This window comes from Saccostrea echinata, unplaced genomic scaffold (genome assembly GCF_033153115.1).
Source record: "Saccostrea echinata isolate AGI-Se365-2 ecotype Australia unplaced genomic scaffold, CSIRO_AGI_Sech_v1 ptg000005l, whole genome shotgun sequence".
Classification (NCBI taxonomy): Eukaryota; Metazoa; Mollusca; class Bivalvia; order Ostreida; family Ostreidae; genus Saccostrea; species Saccostrea echinata.
The window spans coordinates 17,801,757-17,820,245 of record NW_026889754.1 but is presented as its reverse complement, the minus strand read 5'-3'; positions in this window follow the sequence as shown (position 1 = coordinate 17,820,245).

Here is an 18,489-nt window from a genome sequence, read left to right as displayed (position 1 = left end):
GCGTTTCGTGCAAACCGTGTAGCGTTTCGTGTAAACCGTGCAGCGTTTCATGCAAACCGTGTAGCGAGCGTGTACCGTTCGTGCAGCGAGCGTGTGGGGTAGTAGCACGTTTCAGGGTCTGTACAGTAAGTGGTAGATCAAATGATTTTTCAGTTAGAAATGCATTTTTGTATTAAACGAAATAGACCGTAAGCTCCTTTGTGTAACTTTAGATGTCATAATTTTTTATCGAGAAAGTTTATTGAATTAATTATCCTGTGTTTTGTGTAAAGGTATGGCACGTGTAACATCGGGGTGCTGTGACAAATCGCCCTAGCACAAGGGCGTACACTTAATAAATCTTGACTTTTTTTTTTTTATTAAATTTAGATAGAAGAGGTGTTACTTATCTTGAAAGGTGTGCTGCTTTCTTGAAGTTCAGAAAGATATTTAATTATTACTATCAATACTTAAAATACTTGGTAAAGGTCACATTTTTAAGGCAGAGTCCCTCTACTTGAAATTTTAACGAATAAAATGCGAATTCTAGTTAAAGCAGCAACACTTAACAGAAAGCAAAATATGCATAGAAACAATTTGTGAATTGAAATATTACCTTGAGTGTGGGTATGCCCTTGCGATATTGATATATGCAGTACACATTATATGTATTTATAACGTAACTGTCAAACAAGGTGACCAAGCTAAATTCACTACAGAGTGGACGTATACTATGTTATTCCAATTAATATTTTAGTCTTGTGATAATACAATACCTTTACAAAAATAGATTCATTTTAAAAAGGTATCTACTTGTGCAGTTTTATTTTCCGTTGAATTCTTTATAGTATGCCTTAACGGTGCTGTAAAGGTGTCATTTTTTGATTTTGAAATGAACATGCTCTGGCAGAATGGCTGGTGCCCATCCAATTGTCCACTTGGGCGTACAATATTGACAGTCTTTAAATAACCAGTTTTTACTATAAAACAGACAAACCTTTTTAGAATAAATAATCGGAATGTTTCAATCAGAGAGAGTAAGACTATTCCTTTGTTGGACAGCATTTGTTTTTTCCCAAATTTAAAATAAAAACAATGTAAAAATAGTTTTATAGCCAGGTGTTCTGGAGGAGTAAGCACCCCCTGTCGATCGGTCATACCCCTTGAATCCTAAGCATTAATCAGGAGACAGAATACTGTAGATTTCTAAATATGCACGAGTAATTGATAAACACGTCATTTTGCGAGAAATAACACTCGCGAAATAAAGTTACTCGCTTTTATTTTTATGGTGCTAAAATCCATGCAAAATCCCTTGATCAACCGTCCACTCGCGAATTACTATTCTCGCAATTTGACCTTAAAGAGCCATTTCGCGATAATAAGTACTCGCGAAAAATAAAGAACCTACAGTAATCTGTAATCAAATTGAATATTTAAAAAATGGTCCAATAATTGGTATTTAATATGATAGTCAAATAATTGAGGCCATAATTATCTTTATAAACACTTTAATTCCTTGCATCATTCTAGTCTTTCTATGAGAGTCAGAATCCTGGGAAAAATACATCCCACATATGGTTCTACTTTTAAAACTTCATTTCATGGACATCAAGAAGAATACTGCATTGAAAATCTAGACACTGCATTTCCATATGGGTGCAATGAGCAACATCAGTAGCGAAGAAAATCTTGCAAGCCCTCTATGTGCCAATATGAATGTGATTATAGTAGGCATGGACATAGTTCATTTAAGAAGACATTTCATTTCATTCGCTGTTATATTTCGTCAATAAACAATTAGGTATACGTCAAATTTAAGCTTGGAACTTTTAAATGGACTATTCGTGCACGTTCATACCTGTAATCAACAACATTGTTTTTTAAATGATCAGGAGCTATATTATTTTGGATTTTGAACATTGTTAGAAGTTTGGCTTTGTCTCTTCTTATTACAAGAGGTTCCCAACCTATTTCTACATACAATGAGTTTCTTGATGCTAATACTGAAAGATCTGTCACTATTCTTGCATCAGTCAGTTGAACCTTTTCAAGCTTATCAATATCTGGCAACGAACAACCTAACCAAACTTCAGATGCATCCTCAAGTTGTGATCGAATAAAGAAAATGTAAAGTTTGGATAAAGTATCTCTAGATACTGAAAATTTGAGTTTCTTGAGAAGTCCAACCTTTTTGTAGCCTTTACTGACCATACTATCAATGTAATCAGACCAATCTAATTTAGATGAAAGAATAACACCAAGATGCTTATGTTGTGTTACATATTCTAACTGATTAATACGTTTCGCAGTACAGTTAAGGTGCCAAATGGAAATATCGGCGAATTTTTTAGACAGAAAACACATTCTTTAAAAGGGCGATTCTTTTTAGGCCTTTACTATTATCGGACAAATGTAATGTGGCTGAAAACTACATGTTGAGGACGTTTATATTTCTTTTTTAGATTTGTCACGTAATGTGGCAGTCACGTGATTTTAGCAAATGTACCTGCAGCGCGGGTATGTTAAGGCTTCACCCAGAGATATACTACTTGCCTCTACAATATGACGTCATAGTAAGCTGTATGACGTGAAGTTTAGAAATAATGATTTCTTAATATCTCTATTTAAAATTTAATTTCAGGTCCAAGAAATGAATGGAATCATTCAAAAACATAATATAAACAAAATCATGTCGTTTTCGGGTGGTATGAACAGCTAAGTATTTATCACGGGGGTTAAATACCAAACCCATGACGTCATAACTATTGATCAAATATTTGCAGAGTGAAAATTAAACGTGACGAGAATTCATGTAAACAAATATGTAAAATGGGAATTTTAAAGCATATACCGTGAATGTTATGTGTGATTCATAAGGAATTAAAGATTAAGAATCAGGTACGCTGATATATTCTAATCATGTTTTCTTATAATGAACACAGACAGTGCTTTAAAATCCCGATCAGCATTTCCTCTGTCGTTCTGTAACAACAAAGTTGCAAAAGTTCAACACTACGCCGCATACTTTGAGACATAATTTTTGTTTGTATCGAAAGCTTGTATTCTATAGTACTTGGAAAGTGCTGCTAGAATCGTGTGATTAACATGAATTGATGACAATTCCTTGATCGTTTGTACAAAATGTAATAATTTTGGTAAGGTTTCATGCAAAACTTTGGAATAATTTTTTTCTGTGTCGGGAGAGTACGATTCTAGCAGCACTTTTCATGACCCAGTGATGTTTTTACCTAATTATTTTCACAAAAAGAATTGAATAATCCCCGGGATAGTGTTGAACTTTCTACTTTTTCATTAAGGCAACTTTTCTATTTATAGACGTCACGTGATGACGTCGTAGTGGAGTGCTTCTTTTAGCCTAAAACTCAGTGACGTCTATACAATGGATAATTATAGTAAATGTTTTATCTATGGCTTTTCCGATTTATCAATATTACATTTTACGAAAAAAGTCTAAATTCGCCGAAATATGATTTGGGTACTGCCTTAACATACCTGCGAGTATTGAGGTCATCTATAAATTCAAATATTACAAGGGCATAACCAAGTTAAAAATCTTTAATTCATAATTATTTTCAACACTCTTTGTAGTTTGTGAAAAGTGCTGCGAACCTATATAGATTCTACTATATAATTGCTAGAATTACATTTGTTAGACCGTATGTTGAATATTTTGCTGGTCAAGTACATTAAATGTAGATATAATTAATTCATTTGCAAGATTTCATTAGGTTCGCAGCACTTTTCAAATATCTTCATACCTCTTGAGTTTATGTGTAACAGCTTGTCGTAATTCATTGAGGGTATGCCCTTGCAATATATCGATTTATTACGACCCTTCTATTACCCTTCAATGAATCTGCATACAAATGTACGGCAGTTTCACTTGTCTAGGGAATGTACGGGAAGTATATGAATGAAATCATAAAATAGACATTGCATCCAAGTTAATGGCCTCTCATATATCTGCAAATGATATTTTATCTAATTTCAAAACACATTTTCATTGTATAAAATATAACTTGATCCGCCTCTTGCTGCATACAAACTGCGTCAAATTTTACGATATGACGTCACATTGACAAGTGCATTGCGATCAGTGCATTGTTTATATATAGGTGTGTGGGATTTAACCAACGACAAAAATACATGCAATAGTAAGTATTGATGTTGTTTAAAGCTACCCAACAGTTTAAAATAGCGTATCATTTCATTTTGTAGTAAATTGAAGACCATGTATTTTTGTGTGATGTCATAGTAAGCATTTCCCGTAAAAAGTAGGCCCCGCCTCCTTATTGCAGCCTTAACTGTGCTGCGTTGTGTTTTTTGGGGTGAAAAATACTAATTTTGTTTTACTTGGATTAAATTTCAATAACCATTTCTTTGACCAATCATCCAGAATTTTGATATCATGGTTTAAATTATGTTCAACGAGGCGCACGTCACTCGAGCTTTTGTTGTACAGAATTATCGTCTGCAAATAATCTACAAACAGATAACATGTTTTCGGCAATATCATTCACTTTTATTAATAATAAAAGAGGACCAAGAACGGATCCCTGGGGTACCCAAGCATGCACGTTTTTCGCAGGAGAAAAAAAGTAATTATACATGACTTTTTGTTGTTGTTGTTTTTATTATTCAAGTAACATTCCAACCATTCTAGCTTATTACCGGAGATACCATACATGTTTAATTTATAAATCAATCTCCTATGCCAAACTCTATCAAAAGCTTTAGATAAAACGCAAAAAATACAATGAAAAGGGCCCTTCATCAATGTTTTACAATAATATGATAAGTTTCTAAAAGTTGGTACACAGTTGATTGACCGGCCAGAAACCTGCCAGGTATTTATAAAACAAATTATTTGTGTGAAAAAATTATATACATGTTTAAAACGAACTCTCTAAAATATTTTACTTACACAACAAAGAGATACAGGTCTATAATTAGCAGTGACTGGTGGATTTTTTTTAAATAAGGGAAGAACATGATCGAGTTTCCAACTTTCAGGATAAACTTTGAGTCTAAGAGATTTGAAAAATAACAGACAAAGTGGCTTAGCTATTGATTCTTTACAAGACTTTAAAGTTTTCTAACTAAAACAATCAGGGCCCACGGTTTTATTTAGGGGCAGCATAGAAATAATATCAATAATCCCACTTTCTTGTAAATTTTTCTACATCTTTGGACTCAAAAGCAGGTAACTCATGTTCCTCATCCTTTATATCAGAGATCGATGTAAAAATTTTATAAAGCAATTCAATTTTCTCTTTATCGGAAAATGTGTAAGTAGGGTCGCCGGCGCCATTTTCATTCACCTGTTGAATAGGGGGTATTTCGGATGAATTTTGGCGTGAAAGAACTATTTTAGTAATTTCCAGTGTAGCTTGTTATTATTATTTTTATTTGCATCGTTTAAATGAGAATCAATGTTGTCGTAGTAATTTGCTAATTTGCTATGACATATTTCTTTTGACACCAAAATTGATATGTTTATTTTTTTAAATATGGCAATTGTTCCACATACCTTTATACTTATGCAATTCAAATACGTCAATATGTGAGTGAATTAGCAAAAATAATTAATTATCATCTTTATCAATCCACCTACAAAAATGATCAGAAACTCAAGCATCTTAAGTTTTTAATGTCAACTTTAGAGTACTTGTATGTAAAATCAGAATGTTTATGACAAAAAAGTTTTGCAAATGACCGATTACAAGGTAAGTAAATTTACGAGTTCCATTTTTCTTGAAAAACAGCTTTCTATGGTGTCGAAACGCCTAGATCTATGGTGTCGAAACGCTTGGACTTTCAATTATCATGGGGAATGGTTGTAAAAAGTGTTGAAAAGTCGTACTTTTTGATGTTATTGATTTAGGAAATTTTGCGATTTCAAATTTTCTATTAAAAAAAAACCTAGGAGTGATAAGTATCCACTTCTAATTAACACTTATTTCTTATTTATATTTTCTGTTTCTGAGATAAAGATATTTAATCATGTATTAAATTTCAGAGCTATGGAAGTTATTCTGTTTCAAAAATTGTTCCTCAAAATTTGGTTCTAAAACGTTCAATAAATAAATCAGCACACAAGTAAATTCGTACGGAAATAATTGAATTTTAGAAACCTCCCCGAATATTTTGAACACAAAGTAAAAGCTGCTAAAGGTTCACAGAGTTTCATGCACGCCCATTGAATGGATAGCAGCAGAGAAATCGTATATGGATGCTTTAAAAATGCACAAAAACTTTTTTAAGTTCTTGCAAGTGATCACAGAATGAAAAGTTTGTTGACAACCCTAAATGGCAATAATACATTTTACGCTGATTGATTATGCCTTTTAGTTTATTTATTATCTTATAGCAGAAAGTTTCCATACGGGATTCCCTGTCTTTATTTCAGTGAGGAATCTAATGAACAACATCTTACATTGAATTTGAATAGAAAACTTAGGATTTTCATTATAACCTAAAAGAACAGATGTGTATGATTTGTTACTAAGCATAAAATCAAGTTCAAGATTTGAATAGAAACCCTACGATTTCCTTCATAACCTTTTAGAAGAGATGGGCTATGATTAGTTATTAAGCATAAAATCAAGTTCAAAAACGTTTGGGTTTTTTTTTTAATCATACCCCTCATCTCAAACTGGACCACTTTTATATTTAAACTTTTCAATACTGAACTGATTTCTGCTTTTTCCTAGCTAAAAGGCTCAAGTGAGCGATGTGGCCCATGGGCCCCTTGTTTCATTTAGTTTAAGTTTTATCTGATCATTAAAGTCAGTAAAATATCCAGAGGCGAAGCAGATCTAGATGTGGCAATGTTTGTGATGTCTTTCATTCCTAGCAAACTGTCATATCAATGAAATATATGGAGATAACGAACAGTGTTCAAGCTCAAAAGTCCATAATCAATACAAAATAGGAGCAGAGCAAACACGGACCTCCAAACATCAGAGGTGGGATCAGGTGCCATGGAGGAGTGAGCATCCCCTGCCGACCGGTCACACCCGCCGTGTGCTCCTTATGACTTATGAGCTACTAGTATGAATGAACATAACCATGGTTAATTAAAAAAAAGGAAAATGCTCATACTTATACATCTTATAGAATGACTTTTTTAAAAAGTAAAACAAGAATGAGGAGGATTTCCTTTTCTTGAGGTCAAACTTCCTTGAAGCTTTTATATCAGTATAATTAATTCTGCTTTGAAATATTACAACTAGACATGCACTAAAACAAATACAGGGAAAAAACATGCAAGCCTAGTATTTGCACAGGAAATATGTACCACCTATCGAATATGTGAACAAGACATTTGAATAACCTGATACTGACAATTATCTGTGCTGGAGTGACGTTTGCCAATACAGTAGTGGGTCTAGGTAACTTGTTTGGCAATTTTATATTATATGTAATTTATATGAAAAGATGGAGTAGAATGTGGAATGACTTTACTTCTTCCGATTTATGTCTTCTTTTTTTTTACAAACCAAAAGTAGTCCTATATGTTAAATTACACAATGATGTTAATTCTTTCAATTTTTACGTATGTCAATATTAACATTCATCTATTGTCATATATGTGCAAAGAAGAAGTAAACATCGAATGTTTAATATAATAAAAATACGATATTGAATTCATGTGCATTTAGAAAACCTTGCTCAAGATGGAGATTATAAGGGTGTGGCTTCGCAAAGTTCTAAACATGATAACAAATATCTACCAGACAAAGCTGTTGATGGAAAACTTCAAACTCAGGGCGGAGAAGACACGTGCAGTTTTACACGGTCTTGGGTGAATAAGACAGCATGGTGGAAGTTAACCTTGAAACAATTTGCTAATGTTGCATACTTGGAAATCTACTTCAGAACACGAAGTAAGTCTGGGATTTTCAGACTGTATTTTCTTTTTGCGAAGTTGTTCTATATAACTCTTTCATTCGATTGAAAATAACGTGATCAGTAAAAAATGGAGCTCATGAATGATGGAAGGGTTGAATCATTTAGTATCTCAAAAAGGTAATGATAAAGATCAGTGATTGCTCAAAAAGAAAATCAACAAACAATACAAATTGCCAACGGGGCTTTAAACATGGAACCCAATTAAGTGCAGTTAGGTGCCTACGTAGCTATGTTAAGACTTCCTGAAGCCTAAAATTGCATTCAAAAATAAATATTGCATTGCGAGGTTTGATTTTAATTTGAACGTTTTATACATACTTTGGGCTATATAGAGGGTTATTTCGATTATATATTAACATATTTGTTATGGTCTACCGCGTAGCGCAGTGGATAGTACGTTTGCACTAGAGTCGAGGATCAAGGAGTTGATTCTACATCACTAGTTCGAATCCCACTGCTGGTCCTCCGGATGAGAGCGTATAAACCGAGGTCCAGTGTCGTAGTAGGTGCTGGCACGAAAAAAGATCCCTCATTTGTATATTTTTCGTAAGCATTTTGAACACGCTGAATTTCAATCAAGGGTAATTATCTGATGTACAACACATTAGGACATATAAGATTTAAAAATAAATTTAAGATAATTTAAGGTTTTATAAGAGTTCTGACATTTTATATGCAGTTTGAAATAAGGTAGTATTTCAGAGATGTGAAGGCACATAGTTGAAGTGATTTTCTATAAGGAGAAATATGAGTATCAAATGCTTCATTTAAAATACGACCGACCCAATGAGGGGTTGTATTTGCTAACAAGGACATTGAAAAGACTTAGAATTGTCGAAATCCTGACTGCTGAAATGTCTTTAACATCAATTTATTTGTCTGTAGCCTGTCTAAGTTCAAAAATCGATCGTACTATCTACAGGAGATATTACTATTTACTAAGTAAATAAGAAACGTTGTCGATTGGAATGTTGAAGTCGTCTCGTTTGTCACACAGTTTAAGTGTTACATGTTGTTGGCTCTCATCTTCTTTAGTCAGTAAAACATCAAAATATTAAACAAATGTATCAGATTCTGTGGGGTTTTTTTTAATTTTGAGTTCACACGGATATATCGATTCATGACTTTTTCTTCCCCTTGGAAATTTTTATAATCCTGCTTCATAGTAATACAGAATCAGGTCGGTTTATACAGGAATATATTGGTGCCCATCAGAATTCCAAAACCTCTCTCTTAAGACTGCACAGATGGTATTAATGATGAGCTCCAAAGTCCTTTTGATATAAACTTCAAAGTACTGAGTAAATGAGTTAAATCAGAGTGATGTTTTTAAAGTAATTATGAAGATTACGAACCACAAAATATGACAATTTCCGGTTTCTATTTTTGTTGAAGAAGATATATTATCAAAAAGCTTAGTTGTTATTTCATCATTAGAATTGGTTGTAAAAACAAAAGTAGAAAAGTTTAACGATTTGATGTTAATAACTTTTGGGGAAAAAACTGTAATTCTGAGTTCTGTTAAAGTTCATTTGGAGTTTTTAACAAACCATATTTGATTTAAACAACTTCTGGAATATGCTATAGCACACAATGTATTTGTTAAAAATTTGATATAACATTTGGTATTGTTGAATTAACTATCTTCTGAACTTGTCTGTATTTCTCTATATATTTTACCAATCAAATTAAAAGCCAAATCTCTAATCCAATTGATGATTTGTAAAGTCAAACAAAGTTCCATGAAATGTCATATCTGTTGTTCATGTAATGTTAGTGCTTCCCAAGAACAAAGAACCAGTTTTATGTTTTGTAGATTTCATAGACGTATCTAATTCTTTTCAGTGGGTATTATAGATCTACCATAATTCATATTTTTTTGTTTAATTTTTAATTAAAGTGCTTTGTTGTTATTGCGCATATTTTCTTTACCTGAATGATTGCTCCATTTCTTGTTTGCCCTATTACACCGCCGACATTGAACGAAATCGAAATAACGGGGTATAAATATCTTTAAGGTCCTGTAAATTGTTTTACTTATCAACTTTATACAACAAAGCAAAGTCTACACCAACCCTCCATACCACCTTAAAAGGAGTCATTCAATTGTGAATATAATTTTATTTCAGTGTTTGTAAAAATTTCAATAAGGATTAAAAGGGAAAAAAAATGAAAAAAATTCAAATAATATCTTTTTAATTCGTTTTGCATTCAAAGAGTAATCAAGCAATTGCGAAACTACCCACATTTGTAGAGTAATAGGCTTAGCATGATTAAATATACCTTTTTTATCTTTCTTCTTTATGTTTTAGCTGTAAATCGCCACACTGGATTTAATGTGTTTGTGTTCAATGAAACATCATACATACCACCTTCTATCCTTGGTGACAAAGTCTTTACTCAAGACCCATTTTCCTGTCCAAGCCAAGTGATGAATGTGACTGTGAATAAACTGACTCAAGGTATAGCTATATTTAATACAAAGGATCCCCCGGCCAATACAAGTTGTATCGGATATGAGCCTCGTTTTGCTTCCATTGAGATATGTGAAGTAATGGTTATGGGTATGTATTATTTTATGAGCTTTTCTTTGTCATAACTTTAGCTCCTGCATAGGAACCGTAACACGCATAATCACATAGTTTTTAAACCTCTCTAAATAAGGGATTTTGATATCATAAGCTTAAATCAGGTAAAAACGTATTGCTATTTGTCATTGTTAAGATGGAAACTTGTCCAAATGTTTGGAAGTATCAGTAGACAATTCATTATGAAAATAATTGTCTAATATTTTGTTTAAAAAGGACAAAACCTTCTACTTAGATAGGGACTGTATTTGCTTACAACGTCATTATATTAACCGGAGTTCTCTTGGTCTTTCTGAAGATTCCTCCTTCCTCTTGTTCACCTATTTAAAATTTAGCTTTGACGAAAAATGAAACTGAATTCCCAAATGAAACAAAATATACACAAGTAAAGTATGACATATATAGCATCTTTACACGCTAATCTTATAAAGGAGGAATATTCTTGTATCCCAGAGATACATGTTTTTTAATCTCGAATCAGATTGAGAAAGGTGAAATCCATTTTTTATTATTTTCTTCCCTTTGTTGTAAAATAGCAATGCAACCAAGATACATAACAATTAATGTTTCTTCCTATATTCATGTTTTAATGTCAAGCGATGTGAAGATATATTTAAAAAATCTTTTTTTTTTCAGTTGTGGGTCAGTTATTGTCTCGATCGAAATATGCCCTCGAGCAAGTTGGTTTGATTTACACACAAATTTCTTAATAAAAGTTGTTAATTTTTTTTTTTTTTTTTTTTTTTTTTTTTTTTTTTTTTTTTTTAACGCAAGGTTTGAATTCATCGCTCCCTTAATATTGTTATATTTACATCAACGTCTCGGTAGCCCCATGGTGAGTTCATTTTATCTCAAAGATTCTTCGCGTGTATTTCTGGATCTACGCCTGGATATACATGTAAATGCTATTAAAATCAAATCCAAAGGGCTCAAAGTGGATGTGACCGGTCAACACAAATTATTACTCATCCTAGGTACCCAATCCCACCGCAGGAATTTCCTGAGTTCGTGTCTTATGCCATGTTCGCTAATTTGTAGATTTTCCGTTTGTTATCATCTACTTTGTCATTTATTTAATAAAAGCAAAATCGATGTTATCTTTTATGTCATTCGCATTGCATATCTTAACAGATATTTATGCTATTCTAACTCTTTAGTACAGCTCGTTTTTTTTAATAAATTATATATTTCTTTAGGATGTTCATCTCAACATTTTGGAGAAGACTGTACATTATGTCCAAATAAATGCTTGAATAAGCAGTGTGATTCCTTTAATGGGTCATGCATATATGGTTGTAGCAACAGTTTAATGAAGCCACCTGATTGTGCGAGTAAGTCGTTATATATGTCTCTCAATCCAAAATCTGTTTTGCTATAGTTGACGTTATCTTTCATTCAAAACATCAGGAAAATGTAACCATTGCATGCACATGACGCGACAGAGTAGATAATTTGCTATTTAGATTCCTATAAAAGTTGCCTATGGTGTAATCTAGTGCAGGACACTGATCTGAAGCTTTCGCATTCAGTAAATCTGTTACCTGGTACTATCTTTAGAAACAAAAGCTGATTATTTCATCAGTATTTCTGAAATAAAATATAAAATACATTTAACCGTTGGTTTTTAGAGAACCGTTAATTTGTCCATGAGGTTTGAAACCTCGCTATATTCTTTTGAATTATTTATTCCACAAGATGACTAGGGAGTCGAAATAATTCTGGGTTTGCTTTTTTGGTGTGTGTGTGTGAGGGTGTGTGTGTGTGTTTTTTAATGTCTTGGGATATTCCCTTACTTTAAAAAGTGTAGCTGTCATTCTATTATCAATAGAAGCAATTGATAAACGTAGAAAACAAATGCGCATTTACAATCAAAGAACACAAAATGTAACCTCTGATCGATACTATAAAAAGTTCCATTTAGATGTGTATTCTATTCAGGTTTTTTTTTTTTTTTTTTTTTTTTTTTTTTTTTTTTTTTTTTTTGAAAACGGCTTCCCTTTATCAAGTACATCGCTAAAAATCGTATGAATCAAATGGACATTCAGAAAGCACTAAATAAAATTTACGCCAGCTTGAGGGAAAATAAATTTCAGCTAAATATTGTGTACAACAAATAAAATTAATTTACAGTACTCAAATTTTGTAGTATGTAAGGACGGCTATTACGGAAGAAGTTGTGAGAGAACATGTGGCAAATGCAAATCTGGTACAATTTGCAACTACATCACAGGAGTCTGTTCAGAAGGATGTCAGGATCACTGGAATGGATCAAACTGTGATGGTTAGAAATAAATTTAGTAATATACAGTATTTTTCCATTTTGTTTCTTTGCCGTTGCATTTATCATCAGCAACAATGATAAACTATATATTTCTTAAAGTAACAATTGATATACAATTCTGCAAATCAGCTTTATGTTCTTTTAGCATGCAAAAATGGATTTTATGGCGAAAATTGCACGCAGTCTTGTAGTCATTGTGAAACTGGAACATATTGCCATAATGTGACCGGCAATTGTCAAAAGGGATGTGATCCTCATTGGGTCGGTTCTCAATGCAAAGGTTTTGTATTCATTTTATTTCAAACAAATATCTCATCGAACTGTCAAACTCTAAATTGATATTGCAGTAAAATCTCCAAAATGTATGTTCTTAATGATAAAAAAAAAATAATTCACGTGCATTCAGGGAAAAACATTTTTCTAGTCATTATCTTGCCTTAACTCATTTTATTATTGTAAACATTTTGTACTGCTTAAAGTTTTAGTAAGAAGCCCAAAAATAAATTTTACATACTTTTGAACTGTTAAGAAACAAGCTAGGCCATACCTCAGCATAAAATGTAAATATTTAGTTTGCAAAAATGGGTTGTATGGCAAGAGTTGTGAAGAGGCCTGTGGGAGTTGTGCAAATGGAACCTTTTGTAATAACATCACAGGGAAATGTCCAGGTGCTTGTCAGGATAATTGGAATGGAACAAAGTGCGATGGTAAATGTTTAGATTAAAACATTTATATTTATTTTTTTCTCATCTTGGACAAATCTTTGTTGTTAATAAATATGTTTTAAGGATCTTAATGATCATTCTTTTATGCTGTATTTAAATATCACAATAGACAGTTTTCGTATGACGGATTTTCTCTCCAAGTTATTTCCCTTGGCCGCCATCTTGGTGGTCAACCTGGTAATTTTTCCTCTTTGTCTTACCAAATCTAACAGGGTGTAGCAGAAATTTTTTGGGGAAAATCTTTACAGAATAAAAATAATGAAATAAAGGAGGCTTTATCTGATGTATGTTTTTTTCAGAAAAACAATGCTTCCTACCCCACAATGGCCAGTATAAAAAGTTAAAGTTGGTTGAATAATGAAGGAATATGAGCATCTTGACCTCCGATATGGCGGCCAACGGGAAATAACTCTTGCTAATTTTGGCCTACTGAAAACTATCTATACAATTTTTGCCATCGTAAAGTTTGTAATTTAATGTATTGCAGTGTGTAAGAATGGCTTTTATGGGTCTAAATGCAATGAAACTTGTGGATATTGCATCAAGAATGCATGTACAAGAGGCAAGGGACACTGTCTCATTGGCTGCAAAGGGAATTTAATGGGTATTAAATGTGATGGTATGTATTACAATGTCTGATGTACCATGAAATATACCATTTTTTCTATTTTTGATATGCATTAATTCAAAATTCATCTAATTTTAAAACTTAAGAGAATGCTTCTGTCACTCAATTTTAGGGGGTTTTTTTTCCATATTTTATGATTCTTGAAATTATTAATAGTTTCGAATCGCTTTAATCTCTTTTGAAATCATAAATTTCAATCAAAAACACTTCATAAGATTGATTGATTGTATTTTGTTTTATGTCCCATTCGAGAATTTTTCACTCATATAGAGACGTCACCATATACCTGTAAGGGCGTCAAATTTTGACTTTTACTCGGCACTAAGGGCCATTGAGAAGTGAGGGATCTTTATCGTGCCAACGCCTGTCGTGACACGGGGCCTCGGTTTTTAAGATCTCATCCGAGGGATCCGCAACTTTCACTTCAAAGTGCCGAGCGCATGGCGAAGGAACAGTTGCTACCCATTTATTTTTTCTACTTAGGTCAGTCGCGGCCGAAATTTGAACTCACGACCTCCCGAAACACTTCATAAGTATGTATTGCCTATTTTAAATACTTTGTTAGCGACACATAAAGACACTTCATTTTAGAATTGATTTCATCCTTGGAAAGAGACATGAAAGGAATAATTGGAGGAGTCATCACGATATTCACTATCCTGCTAGCTGCAGTGGTTTGTACGGTTATTATTGCAAGGTAATTTGTGTAAATTGTGGTTTCACTAAGTTAAAAGAAACGACAAAGAATTGCTTTTAAAGAAAATGGAAAACCGAAGATTTCTGAGGTGTTTGGGACATTTCTAAAATAAAAGAGCCACCAGAGTATAATTCTGTATACCTTGTACGTATTGTATTCCTGTTTTGTTAAAGGGACATAGACACAGATTGGAAGTTAATATTTTCTCAAATTTTCTGTATAATATCATGACTTATATGTTGCTATAGCATTTCACACGGTAATATGATAACAAAGTTATTTTATCTGGAAATTAGTGATACTACGAGTTTCGTTTGATTGAATCCTTTGACTTTCACAGAGTAAATTTTATCCTTAATATTTTAGAAAAGTAGAAATTTTGTCGTGTATTAATGAAAAAATAAAGATATAATCCAGAAAATTCAGAGTAGATATGTGAGAAAGCAAACCCAACTCACCAGTATTGTCAGTCCGTGCTCAGTGATGTGTGCAGAGTTTAACAAATTGAACACACCCGGTGGAACGTAAACTGTTTTGTAAACTTGGCACGAGCTCTGTTATTAGTCCCCTACCGGTGAAATCGGAGGGGACAATAGGTTTCCTCTGAGTCTGTTCGTCCGTCTGTCTAGCTGTCCCTCTGCCTGTCTGTCAGTCTCTCCCACTAGGTTTTCCGCACTTTTTTTTCTAAACGCTTACAGATATTGAGGTGATTTTTGGTATGTGGTTGTATCTTGATGAGTTACAGATCAAATTTGCATTTCGTTCCGCTTCAATGATTTTTGACGAAATAACGACCTTTTCAATTTTTCAGGGTTTTCCGAATTTCTTTTTTCTAAACACTTGCAGATATTGAGCTGATTGTTGGTATGTTACTTTACCTTGATGAGTTATTATAGATCAAATTTGCATTTCGTTCCGCTTCATTGATTTTTGACGGAATTATGGTGTTTTCAATTTTTAACGGGAACCAGATTACACTTGCCGGTAGGGGACTAGTATTGCTAATGCAATACTCTCGGAATGCTTGTTGTAAATGTTCACGTTTCACCGGGTGAAATTATAAGCAACAAAAAAAGCTGTTACCATCTATACCTAATGAATTGTTAGCGATATTCAATCTGAACAGCCTTGCTGGTAATGCCAAAATTGACTCAAATTATTTCTAGTTCCGTTTCTGTTTCTCCTGAGCTGTTACATTCCTATCAAAAAGAAATGACTACGACGACGATCTGGTCATAAAAGTATTTCCTGAAGATGTTCTTGAATCTACTATTCCTAAAATTATTGATTTCTTTTTAAAGTATTAACAAAATCGCACGTTTCAATATTACTCTCTTTTGAAGACAACGTAAGTTGAGAAAGGGAACACAAGAAAAACAAAGCCCTCCAGTGACTCCTGACGTGGAATGTGATAAAATCAAAGAAGAAAACCCACCACGCACACGTGGTAATAATATAAAAATAAATTATGATCTTTTTTTGAATGATAATAAATGCCATAGCTACATGTAGGAACTGCATTGTACAACAGAAAGAATTACATATTCCATACCGTTTATTCGGGACAACAAAATGCTTGAATGAAAATGCATTTGCTTTTTAACACTAACATAATTACTTGTTATTGAATTATTTTATTAATATAAAAAGGTGTTTTGCCTGAACAACCATCTGTAGTACAATTTCCAACTCTTGATTTTGGTGGTGATAGTGTTTATTACAACATAAACCAATTGAGCAAAGATATAAGAATTGACGACCTACAGAATGTTATTGCAACCAAAAGTTTTGGTGAAAAATCCACTTTTGTCTTGGAATATAAGGTAATTCTTTCAAACACAGTACTAGTTATATGCAATGATGTCTACAAAAGATTTCGAAAATTTGTTTCTATAATGTGATAGTTTTAAATGGTCAAAAAGCAAATGCAAATTTGTGGTACCTCCTCAGAGATGAAAAAAAGATATAGAAGCGACATAATGCATGAGGACAGTTGTTCATAAATGGCATAAAAGTTTTGATCAGGACAGTTTTACCTCAGGAACGAAAATAGGAAGGCCTCAGAAAAAGAGTTGTGACTGTTAAATTCAGATTTTGAGGAACGGTATGGATCACTGACAGCGCAAAACACTGTATATTCTTCGAGATCACATAAGGGCTTAAATTTGAATCTGATCAAAAATAAGAAAGACAGTAGTGGATTTTATAGCATCACAGAATGGTTTGTCACAGTATTTGAAAAATGGATAAGATACCATTAGATTTTTAATCACAGGCCATATTCGGAAAGAGAATGATCATGGAGTTATAAGAAACGTAAACTACGTTGCTTTTGAGCGCCGATCTACACTATATCGCTTTATTTATTTTAACTTTATATTCGTATTAAAAGTTTTATTCTCATGAAACTGGAAATTCATAATCATTAAATATTGTCTTTTACCATGACAAGAAAAAAAGCTATGTTAGCAAAGGAAACTAAATCATTTTACATGTCTACTTTTTGGACAACTATAATATTTATTAAAGGGTTGTAACTTATCGTTCCTCAGTGACATTCTTACGTTTGATGATAACGCAATCCTTTTGTAATTTCATTTTTAAAACAAATTGTCAGCAACTTCCATCTGGAGATGTAAACAACTGCCAGACAGCTCAGAAGAAAGAAAATATCACTAAGAACCGATTCAAGACTACATTTCCTTGTAAGAACATGTCTACAAATTCATTTCTCTATCATCTTAATCTTATCAATGTGATTTAATTTGTTTATATATACATATTTTTTTCCCTAAATTATTTTGTTTCTTTGTTGTAATAATATGTCAACAGATTTAACAAAGAAAGTGGGGGATAGGTCCAGCCATATGCTTAAATAACGACAGAAAAAAAATCTATAAATTTTTTCTCATAAATTTCACATTTTGTTAAATTTAGGCATTAATGAAAGGCGATGGGAAGATTTTCTTTTCACATTTGCAAAAATATGGAAGGAAGACCCACTCTACATAAAAAATTAAGTTTACTTACTTAAATGTTCAACGTGGTCTTAAAAAAATTCTTTGCTATTAAAATTGACATCTATTTGTGACTGCATGGTGTAGTGGTCAGCGAGGAGCTGTTTTGAACTGACTTTTGTTGAGGAAAATTTTAGAATCATGCTCTTATGTTTTTGATTTTTTTTAACTTTATAATTAAGTTTAAATGTTGGTTTAGGAATAAAACATTTTTCACTGAAAATAAAATACACGGAAGTAATTAGGAACCTATTATCAATAAATTATTTAAAAAGCCTATAAAAAATTATTATGCTTCCTGTTAGTTTGTCTCTATATAATCAACTATTTTCGCATAGTGTTCTAAGGATTTATACAGCGTAAGCATACTATGCCGAAATAGTGCACGGCTTCCTTTTCTGTAGAAAATCCGACAGCGCCCACGCCGGGGATCGAACTCACGACCCCGAGATTGTCAGTCCGACACCGATTAAGCCACAGACGCTGTTATCTAAATAACTCTATTATTATTATTATTATTATTATATATATATATATATATATATATATATATATATATATATATATATATATATATATATATATATATATATATATATATATATATATATATATATATATATATATACTTTTTTT